Here is a 10,569-nt window from a genome sequence, read left to right as displayed (position 1 = left end):
GGTTCTTGGGCCCTCGCGCCATCCCTCTCAACAGCTCATTCAGTGGCTCAGCTACTTTAGCAAAGTCTTTTACAAATTGGCGATAGTATCCGGCTAGACCGAGAAATGCCTGCACTTCTCTCCGGGTCTTGGGTCTGGGCCACCCTTGAATGGCCTCAATTTTACTCGGTGCCGGACACACTGTGACATCCCCCTGTGAACCGCAGGACCCGGTATCGAGTACCCCACGGCCCATGGGGGCAATCCAGCAGTCTTCTCGGGGCTGGTCTCCCTCTGATATCTTCTCCTGTGCTTTACTCTTCTGCACGCTCTCTCCAATCAATTCGGCTTTCTCGATGTCTCTTTCCAGGAACTGCTGCACTGAGGCTATGCAGCTCCGTAAAACCTTCTTCTCTGCCTCAGACTGATCCAGTCTGTTTCCTGGCAAGACTGTTCTAACGGTCCCTACAGACTATCAGTTATATATATATGGGGAGTCACCTAGCAAGTAGGATCAAAAGCTCCCCCTGGGGGCCTGGAGTGTGAATGTGTTGCATGTTTGTGGTACCTGGTTACAGTTATCCCTTCTTGCCTTCAAGCGTAACATCACTCTCCCTGTGAGGAAACCAATGCTACTGTGACGACCAGGACCCTGGGGCGCCACAAATACATACAGGGATGTCACAGTTTTGGAATACCAAGAATCCTAATATCATAGTTCAAGAATCAGGTATACATTGAAGTTACACTATGAAAACACCTTTTGTCTAGTGTTAAGTAGTGACCTCAGTGTATTTGCATTTCCTCTCACCTCCCATCCTTCTAATATACACAGCTACTGTAAGAGGACAAAGTTCTCCATATTAAACAACATCACACTGCAATTAGACTGGAGAGGAAAGAAAGAGTTCGGAGATAAGAGAAGGTGCCACTTACGGCAGGTGATCGTATCGCTGTGATGTTTGATTTCTGGACCTACCGTATGCAGAACTCATCTATGGACCACATACAGTAACACTGAGCCGATCATATGAGCTACGGAGATAAAGTCACACACAGATTCACCTAAGGTAAGAGAAAAATGCAACTATATCACACACAACAAGATTGCAATCTAAGCCTATTATATGTGATACTGAATGCTGAGCTTTGTATCTAAGCCTATCATATGTGATACTGACTGCTGAGCTTTGTATCTAAGCCTATCATATGTGATACTGACTGCTGAGCCTATCATGGGTAATACTGTCTGCCAAACTGTACATCCAAAAATATCACATATAATACTGTCTGATGAGGAGTGTAAGCCTTTCATATGTGATACTGAGAGACTACAGGCTGACTTGGACCTACTGAGTGTTTGTGCATCCACATGGCAAATGAGGTTTTATGTGGAGAAATGTAAAATGATGCACATGGACGCTACTAATATGTGGGTATGATATGTTCTGATGAGGGGGAGTGAAGCTAGGAGAGTCACCTATAGAGAAGGATCTGGGTGTACTTGTTGATCACTGACGAGAACAGCAGGCAATGTCAATCAGCAGCCTCTAAAGCCAACAGTATATATATATAGGTGCATCTCACAAAATTAGAATATCATCAAAAAGTTAATTTATTTCAGTTCTTCAATACAAAAAGTGAAACTCATATATTAGATAGAGTCATTACAAAAAGAGTGATCTATTTCAAGTGTTTATTTCTGTTAATGTTAATGATTATGGCTTACAGCCAAGGACAAACCCAAAAGATTTCTGTTAATGTTAATGATTGTGGCTTACAGCCAATGAAAACCCAAAAGTCATTATCTCAGTAAATTAGAGTATTTAACCATTGGTTTGTGTGCGGTGCATTAATAGTGCCGCCATTTGTGTGTTAATAGTTATTGTACCTCCCGTTGTACCTTATAATATAATAGCGCTACCTTAATGCCATCAATAGAGTAATTGTGCTACCCAATTCCCCCACATAGTGTAAGCGCTCCTTTATTGCCTCCCTCACAGTCACAGCTCTCATTTACTGCCCCTACATAGTGATAGTGCCTGTGCCTCTTCATTGTCTCCACAAAGTAAAAGTGCCCTGGAAAAAAAAATAATACGCACGTAACCACATTTTCGCTGCGTTACTTATGCTACAGGTATCCTGCCAGCAATATTAACCCCTTCACGACCTTGGACGTATCCATTCGTCTTGGATATATGGATACTTCCACATAGGAGCTGTACGCGAGCGATCGCCGCCAGGTGTTCAGCTCACATGACATCTGACACCAGGCACTCACTACCAGGAATGGTGCCTGCACCACTCCAGGCACTTTAACATGATAAGTGCTGCAATCGATATTAAAGGCCACATTTAGAAGGAAGGCAGCTGGAGTGGGCTCCATCAGCCCTTCGATCGGATGCCCCCCGCAAAGTCATTGCGAGTGGCCAATCATTGCCATGGTGACCCGATGTGGTCATCATTCGGGCCGCCAGAGTTAGCAAGCTTGTTACACCATGCTCATGGTGTATCAAGTTTGTGTGCCAGTGCAGCACTGTCAGTTTCTAAAACATAGCAATACTCGTGCATTTCTATGCTTTATAAGTGATCAGAATGAAAAATGTGAAAGTCACATAAAGGTAAAAAAAAAGTTTTAAAGAAAGTATTAAAAATGTTTTAAAATATAGTTACAAAAATTACAAAATCATAATATTAAAAAATAGATTATTCCCATAAATTAATATTTTTATGAAAAAAAAAACTAAAAAAAGTACATATTTGTTATTGCCACATCTGGAACGACCAGACCTATAAAACTGTCCCACTAGTTAACCCCTTCAGTGAACACCGATAAAAAAAAAAAATAACAAATGGGCCAAAAACCATTGCTTTATCAACATACTGCCAAACAAAAAGTGGAGTAAAACGAGATTGAAAAGACGAATGTCAATAAATATGGTAGAGCTTAAAACGTCATCTTGTCCCGCAAGAAACTAGCCACCAAACAGCTCCGTCAATGAAAAAAAAAAGTTGTAGCTTGCGGAATTAAGTGATGCAAAAATATATATTTTTTTTTCATAAAAAAATTAGAAATGTTATATTGCTGTAATCATACTCACCAGATGAGTAAAGTTGCCTTGATCACTTTTACCACAAGCAGAACAGCATAAAGAAAAAACAAATATTCCTGAATTGCTGGTTTTTGTTCATTCTACCTCACAAAAATTGGAATAGAAAGCTATCAAAAAATGTCATTTGCCCGAAAATGGTACCAATAATAATGTCAACTCGTCCCACAAAAAATAAGACCTCACATGACTCTGTTTGCAGAAATATGGAAAAATTATAGCTATCAAAATAGGGGGATGTGCAATAAAAGTGTCTTTAATTGTGTGTGACAGCAGCCACACATAAAAACCCGATATAAATCTGGTATCGCTGTAATCGCACCGACCTGAAGAATAAAGTAATCTAATCACTTATACTGCACAAGGAATAGCGTAAAAGATAAAACCAATTCTTCACCTGCTGTTGATTTTTTCATTCTGCCTCCCAAAGATTGCAGTAAGGCTTAGCTCAAATTTATCTTGCGTTCTACACTGAGCACTTGCACAGGGGTAAATCTCTGAAATACGTGATTCAGATGGAGCCCCCGCTGGAAGATTCCCAATAATGAGGCAGATGGAGGCACTGTGGACTCTGTTTGGCCTTTGATCAGGTGGTGTCTGTCTTTTTAGACGTGCATAAAACCGTGGTCCCCCACAGTTTTGTGCACTTCTGAAAAGAAGGACAATGCTGAACAGAAGCCAGACGGAGTCCAGAGTAACTCTGCTGCCTCATTTTAGTGAATAGATCCCTCATGGGTTTCATCTGCATCACATCATTCGGAGATTTAGATGCACATTATCTCTTCAGAAAGGAAGAGGACTAGAACTCTAGTGCCACCTATTGGAAGTAGCAATCCTAACAGTCAAGATTGATTGAGAGGCTTCTGACCAGGATCTAAGAAGTATCATTTCTCCTTGCGGAGAATGACATGCTAAGCATGTCGAGGTGAGGAGACTTACAAGGTTCGTTAAAGGGTTGACATTGACTGTTAGGATTGCTACTTCCAATAGGTGGCACTAGAGTTCTAGTCCTCTTCCTCTCTGAAGAGACAATTTGCATATTTCCCAGAGGAGCATTGCGACTTTAAGTCTCCTCACCTTGACATGCTTAACATGTCACTCTCCACAAGGAGAAACGATGCTTCTTGGAGATTTAGATGGAAACTCCAAAGTAAGTGCTCAGCATAGAGCGCCCTATAAATGTGATCCCAAATGTTATGTAAAATGTTCCCAATAAGCTTCAACTCAATCCACCAAAAAAAAGCAAGTCCCCACTCAGGTCTGTCATCTATTAAGAGAAATATAGGGGGCTTCCAGTTTACTTGTAGTACAAAGGCTCTAAAAAAGCTAAATGCATCCTTGCCCTCCCCAAAAATTCTGCAAATTCTGAGCTCCCAAATCCAAATGTCCCCTCCCTTCTGAGCCCCAGTGTGTCTAAACCACATTTAGCATCCACATATTGGGCATTTCTGTTGCGATGAGAGCGTTCCTAATTTACGAGTGCATGTCTCCAGAAACATGAGCCTGGCACTACAATGTACGGTCACTACAATGGTAGTTTGCAATTTCACTCAGCATCATCCACTGCTGCTTCCACCCATGGAATCAAAATCATGGCTACATCTTTAGATAAATTCCCAAAGGAGTCTCGCTGTATGGCTAAGCAGTTCTGTACAGCCACATATGGGGGATTTCTACATTCAGAAATTTATGTGACAAACCCGCAGAGTCAATTTGATCACTGCATACACGAGATCACAAGGTGTAGTTTGTAAAATGGGGTCAATTATTGGGGGTTCTGCTGTTCTTGCACCTCAGGGGCTTTGCGAATGTGACATGACACCGTCAACCAGCAAAATCTAAACTCAAATATGGCGCTTCTTCCCTTCTGAGCTTTGCACTGTGCCTCAAAAGTAATTTTTGACCACATATGGGGTATCAGTGTACTCAGAATAAGGTGCAGAACAAATTTTCTCCAGATATCCTTGTGAAAATGAGAAAAATGTGGGCTAAAACAAAATTCTTGTGGGCAAAATATATGCTTTTGAATTTTCACAGATCAATGTTGTAAAATTCTGTGAAGCACCTGTTCAAGGTGCTCACCACACGTGTTAGGGCTAGCGGAAAGCACCAAATATTTAGGAATAAGGTGCGTTCGCAGCCCGGGGTCCACCGTGCAAAGATGGAACCTGCTGCTAAGCAATGACGGATTATATGTCGGTACAATGAGAATACACAAATGGATTAGCTTCACCCTGTGTGAAGGATGCGAACCCCGTTGCGTCAGAGGGCCGCAGTACCGCACGTAACGGAAATAATAATAAAGTAGCAAGAGAGTGCATGCGGTGTTGCACTGACGGACGCCACTAACCATTCAGACTTGGGTTTGGAAAACGTGGTGATAGTGCACGGTGCCGCACTGGTGGTCACAGCAATAGACGCTGTTTGTGTACCAGTGTTGGTTACAAGTTGAGCGGTAGATTACAATCATCCTCCTTACGCGAGCATTCAAACACAAGGGAGGGGATGATTAAAGAGCGACTTTCACTCACAACACACACACATAAACAAGTGTATACTAGCGCATGGTCGTGCGGCCATGCGAAGCTTTTATAGCTACAACAAGTTCAGGACCTTCCTAGAGGACCAATGAGAACTGCTACAGTAACTGAGCAACTTCAGGACCTTCCTGGAGGACCAATAGGAGCTACTGCAGTACCTGAGCATGTGACCCCAGACCTCCACTGAGAGGTCTTCCTTTGGGCATGCTCAGAAGAAGAAAAGCAGGACTTAGTCCCAGAGACGTCTGCTCCCCGCTGATGAGTACAGGCTACAATGGCAGAGCCTGGAAAGGCAGCAGTAACCCTTTGCACAGAACCAGACTGAGCGAGATGCTGGGACCGAAGTCTCCGCTGAGCAGGCTCCACTGAGGCTGATGCAGAATGACAGACCGCAGCAGACAAGGTTCGAGATTCCCCCTGTGCAGCGGCGGGAACTCGACTCCCAACAACTGTCTGTATAAAATTGGGTCACTTGTGGAGAGTTTCCACTGTCTAGGCACATCATTTTGGAATACGATATACATTATTATGCAATATTTGTGATGTTAATGCTGTAGGTTGTCTCTGTATGGCACAGCCAGGTTCTTCCTCCTCCACCTTTGGAAATATCCATGACGTCCTTCTTCAAAGCAAAAAAAGTAATTTCCATGCGCTCGCAGAGTAATCCAATAAAAAATTGTCACTATCGGCTCGTCATCATACAAAAACTATAATTGTTCTAGGTGAAAGCAGCTTGGGAATGGAGTAAACGCTGAGATGACCTAAACTGGTTAATGATTAACAGAAGATAGGTTTTAAAATATTGTAAACCCCTTGCTCGTTCCCATACTTTGTATGTTTAGAGATGCTTTAAAAGATATTTGCAAAGTGCTCCAACTCATCTGCTCACAAAGCATGAGCTCCCTGAACCCAATCTAGTACAGCCACTGCCAAGAGGAATTTCTGAGATGACTGCATGTGTATATAAGTTATTTACATGTGTAAAATACTTAAAGTAGATGAATTGGAGCTGCAGATCACCCCCATCACTGTCACTGTCTTGTTCCTCTCAAAAATAAAATGGTTTAATTGTTAAATTCCATAATGTAATCAAAAACATAATTATATTCTTGATTAAACTCCTTTACCTGTGAACAAGTTAGTAACATTTTGTAGTTTGATCCAAGATTTTACATTGCTACATTTTATAATATATATTACGGTAATCATAATTGATTAAATGCTTTGCTTTTACAGTGCTCCAAATCTTCTGGTTACAAGGTTATAAAACATCACAGAAAAAGAGCCTTATTAACACTAAGTCAGATTACACAATAGACTCCCATGATAATGGTGGGCTGATAAAGGCAGGGGCAGCACAGTTGCAAACCATAGGTTTGTGAATGATTGCTTTACCAGTATTTTGCACCTGTGCTGTCCTCGCTCCGTCTACTGCATACTACTAGTGATTTGGCAATCTGATTTGTGCATGGGTTTATAAAGCACTTTCATGTGTCAAATACAAAACAAAAATTCAGATGGATATATCTTGCGGTAACAAATGACACATTGCAGTACCTTTTAGCTGTCTAAAATAGGATGGAACATGTAGTAATTTTATGAAATGTGATGAAAAGCGTATTTAGCATTTATTTCTGACCATTTTAATACCATGTTGTATTTAGAGCCAAGATTTTGCACTCATATATTTCATAATATATATCGAGCCACAGTTTTTCTCTTAAAGTGCTCCAAATCTTCTGCACACAAAACCATAAGGTTAATTGATCACATTCTAGTTGCAGTCACCAATAGGATCACTCCATGGGTATATAGTATGTCAAGTAGTCAATAAAGAAATCAAATGGATGTCTCTTGAGGCTACAGATGACCCCATCACATTACCTTGTAACTGTCTAGCATATGATGTTTAAGTGCTAACTATCCATAAAATAAATAAATAAAGAACCTTACTGCATACACTTCATGGCTATACAGGGCATTTTCATGTATCAAATACTGCAAAAAATGTAATGGATGTATCTTGGCGCCGCAGATGACCCCATCGCAGTACCTTGCATCTGCCTAAAAAAGGATGATTAGAGCATTAACATCACATAGTAGGATAGAAAACATACATATATAGTTAATAAAAGGACTTTATGTCTCCCAAAGTTAATTCCATGTGTAAAACGTGGATTTGTTCCGTGCTGCTGAATAACTGGAAGTCCGGGTGTATTATAAATGTAAAATGTGGTTTTATTCAATGCGTTTCAAAGTTCTAAGACTTCTTCATCAGGAAACACCACAATCTTTGTCAAAACCACATTTTATATTGATAATACACCCGGACTTCCAGTTATTCAGCAGCAAAGAGCAAATCCACGTTTTACCCATTTTTTTTTCCCCCTTCGGTTGGTCACTATTGGACCTGTTTATCTGCTGCAGTGAATACTTCTAAAAGCTAAATTTTAGCTCTATCTGGTGAGTACAATTCAATCATATTAAGCCATTTGTACCCCGAATAAGACCCTATTTGCAGTATTTTCTCCAGCAGCACTTATTAAATTTAATTCCCTGTTGTACATAGGTCCAATCTTCTGCACTGATACAGTTCATAATATATCTTAATAATGGTTGAGCCACTGCTTTTCCCTTAAAGTACTCCAAATCATTAGCTCACACAGCCTCATTGATCATCATTTAACTGCTACTGGTAAGGAGAGTTTTGGACCTGACTGCATACACTGAACACTGCAAGATTATACAGGATATTTGCATGCATCAGATACTTAATAAAGTAGAATTAATTTATCTTGGGGCCATAGATGACCCCATGTCAGTACCATATAGCTTTCTGAAATAGAAATGTTTACATGGTAATATTCCTATAATTTGATTAGAAGCTTAATCACATGTGTAATTGATCAATCTCCTTTCTATCTGGCTTACACGTCCTCAAACTTGATGTCTACAGGTTTGTAAGTTCTTAATTTGCTAATTTGCTATTCCAATGAATCAATATGTATAGTCACAGGCTGGTGCTTGTTTCATAAAAATAAGTTCTTTATTTACCATTCTCAGGTCCAGTCATTGATCATTTCTTTGTTCTCATGTGATTGGTTCTTAATGATTTAAATGTGACACCATTTTGATTTGTGCATTATAGTGTTATAGGGCAATTTTGTAAAAAATGTGTCAGAATTGTACTTTTTTTCCATGGATTTGTTTATGTTTTTTTTTTAATGGAACTTTAATGAAGAAAAAACTTTTTTAGATTTTCCTAGATGGATGTACTGAATTTCCTCTTATCTATTTTAAAGGAACAAAAAGCCTAGAAATGAATGTGTAAATTGAACAAGAAATATAGTTGGCCTCATTGGTTGTTCATCTGAAGCACTTTCTTCATGATCGCAAAATAGTAGTCAACTGCGTAGAAATCTTGCAGAGTACAGGCAAATTAAACACTTGCTCATCAGTTCTATTTTTACTAGAAAAAAACATTCTCTTATCAACAGGTGAGAGGCTCAGCAAATCTTTTTTCCTACTACCTGCATAGCACAGTGAGGAGCTGTCATTGAAATAGGGTTGACCGACTTTTCCTTTTTTTGGGTCGAGTCGGGTTTTGCGAAACCCGACTATCTCAAAAGTCGAGTCGAGTGAAATCGGCCAATTTTCTCGAAAAGTCGGGGATCGACCGAAACACGAAACCCAATGCAAGTCAATGGGGAAGCATAGTCGGCAGTGAGTGGGGGCCAGGAAAACACCTACAGTGCCCATTTTAATGGCAAAAACATCCATTCTTGTTACTGAAGCTTGCCAATCTTAATTACCTTATAATAATAGTTAGGCATTGGAAATTGGGGGTCATTTGGCTAAAGTTGTGGGGGGTAGGGCTGGTTCAAGTATTTAGTGGGCCCAGGAAATCTGGACCACGTCACGGCAGTGGAGCAGGGAGAGGTAAGTATTTAAACTTTGCAAGTGCTGTGATCCTGAGCGAGCACGGCGGGGGCACTCATTGGCATTGGAACTGCCACAGGGCCCCTCAAATTACGGCGGTGTGTTTGCACGGCGGGGGCGCCTCCCACCGGCAGCGACACTTTTGCGTACTATGAGGGGCCCTGTGCCACTGACATCGCCAACGAGTATTCCTCCCCCACCTGATGAAGGAACCTGCACTTTCATCTGCACCTTCCTCTTTGTCCCCATGTAAGGTGGTATGGTATGCGGGAAGGGGAACCTGACTTTCAGCAGGGTCACATTCTGGCTGTGTAGCGTGCATGGGGAATGTAGCGTTCTGGGTCAATGTACCAGCAGACTCATCTATCACTTGCTGGGCAATGGGCAGGATGAGGAGGAAACATAGATATATGCCCAAATAATAAAGTGGGCTAAATGCAGTTCAAAATTGGTAACAGGACTAACCAGGGGGCATTGCTTTGTTCAGTGGAGTACAACTGTAATGAGAGGCTGACACAGTGAGTAGGCCCAAATCAGTAAGTAGGCTAAATGCAGTTCAAAATTGGTAACAGAAGTAAACAGGCGGCACTGGTTTGTTCAGTGGAGGAGAACAGCAAGGAGCGGCAGACACCGTTAGTAGGGCCAAAAAAACAAGTAGGCCAAATGCAGTGTTATATTAAAAACAATTTAACAAGAGCCTGAAGATAGAAGCTAGGGAAAGGCAACTTGGAGAACACCTTGGAGCGGAAGACACCGTTTGTAGAACCCAGACCCAACTTGTAGGCCTAATGCAGTGTTGTTGGAGTGCCCCCAGACACAGGGCCACGAGTTCTCGGTACCGGGCCTCTCTGGTTCGGTTCTGAGGCTGTCACGGTGGTTAGACCCGGTCCGCGACCCTGCTAAGGGGCATCCAATAAAGGTAGTACAGTCTGTCAGGGATTCGCGACGCCACCTATGGTGTCCGGTCAGGGTGACCGACGTTGCTGTGGGGTCCGCTGGGG

At 41.6% G+C, this 10,569-nt stretch overlaps 1 protein-coding gene across 1 annotated transcript in view; it reads left to right on the top strand.

Moving 5' to 3' along the window:
- Positions 1–882: 882 nt before the first annotated feature.
- The window catches only part of LOC138674339 (beta-1,3-galactosyltransferase 2-like), a 68,547-nt gene continuing 58,860 nt past the window's right edge, over positions 883–10,569 (top strand). Inside the window, exon 1 of the mRNA XM_069762197.1 lies at positions 883–1,049. The gene's annotated coding sequence lies outside the window, so the exon portion shown is untranslated. The remainder of the gene's footprint in view (positions 1,050–10,569) is intronic.

Source organism: Ranitomeya imitator, chromosome 4, assembly GCF_032444005.1.
Source record: "Ranitomeya imitator isolate aRanImi1 chromosome 4, aRanImi1.pri, whole genome shotgun sequence".
In the NCBI taxonomy this organism is placed as follows: domain Eukaryota; kingdom Metazoa; phylum Chordata; class Amphibia; order Anura; family Dendrobatidae; genus Ranitomeya; species Ranitomeya imitator.
Note: the sequence above shows the minus strand (reverse complement) of the source record. Positions and strands in the feature narration are given on the sequence as shown.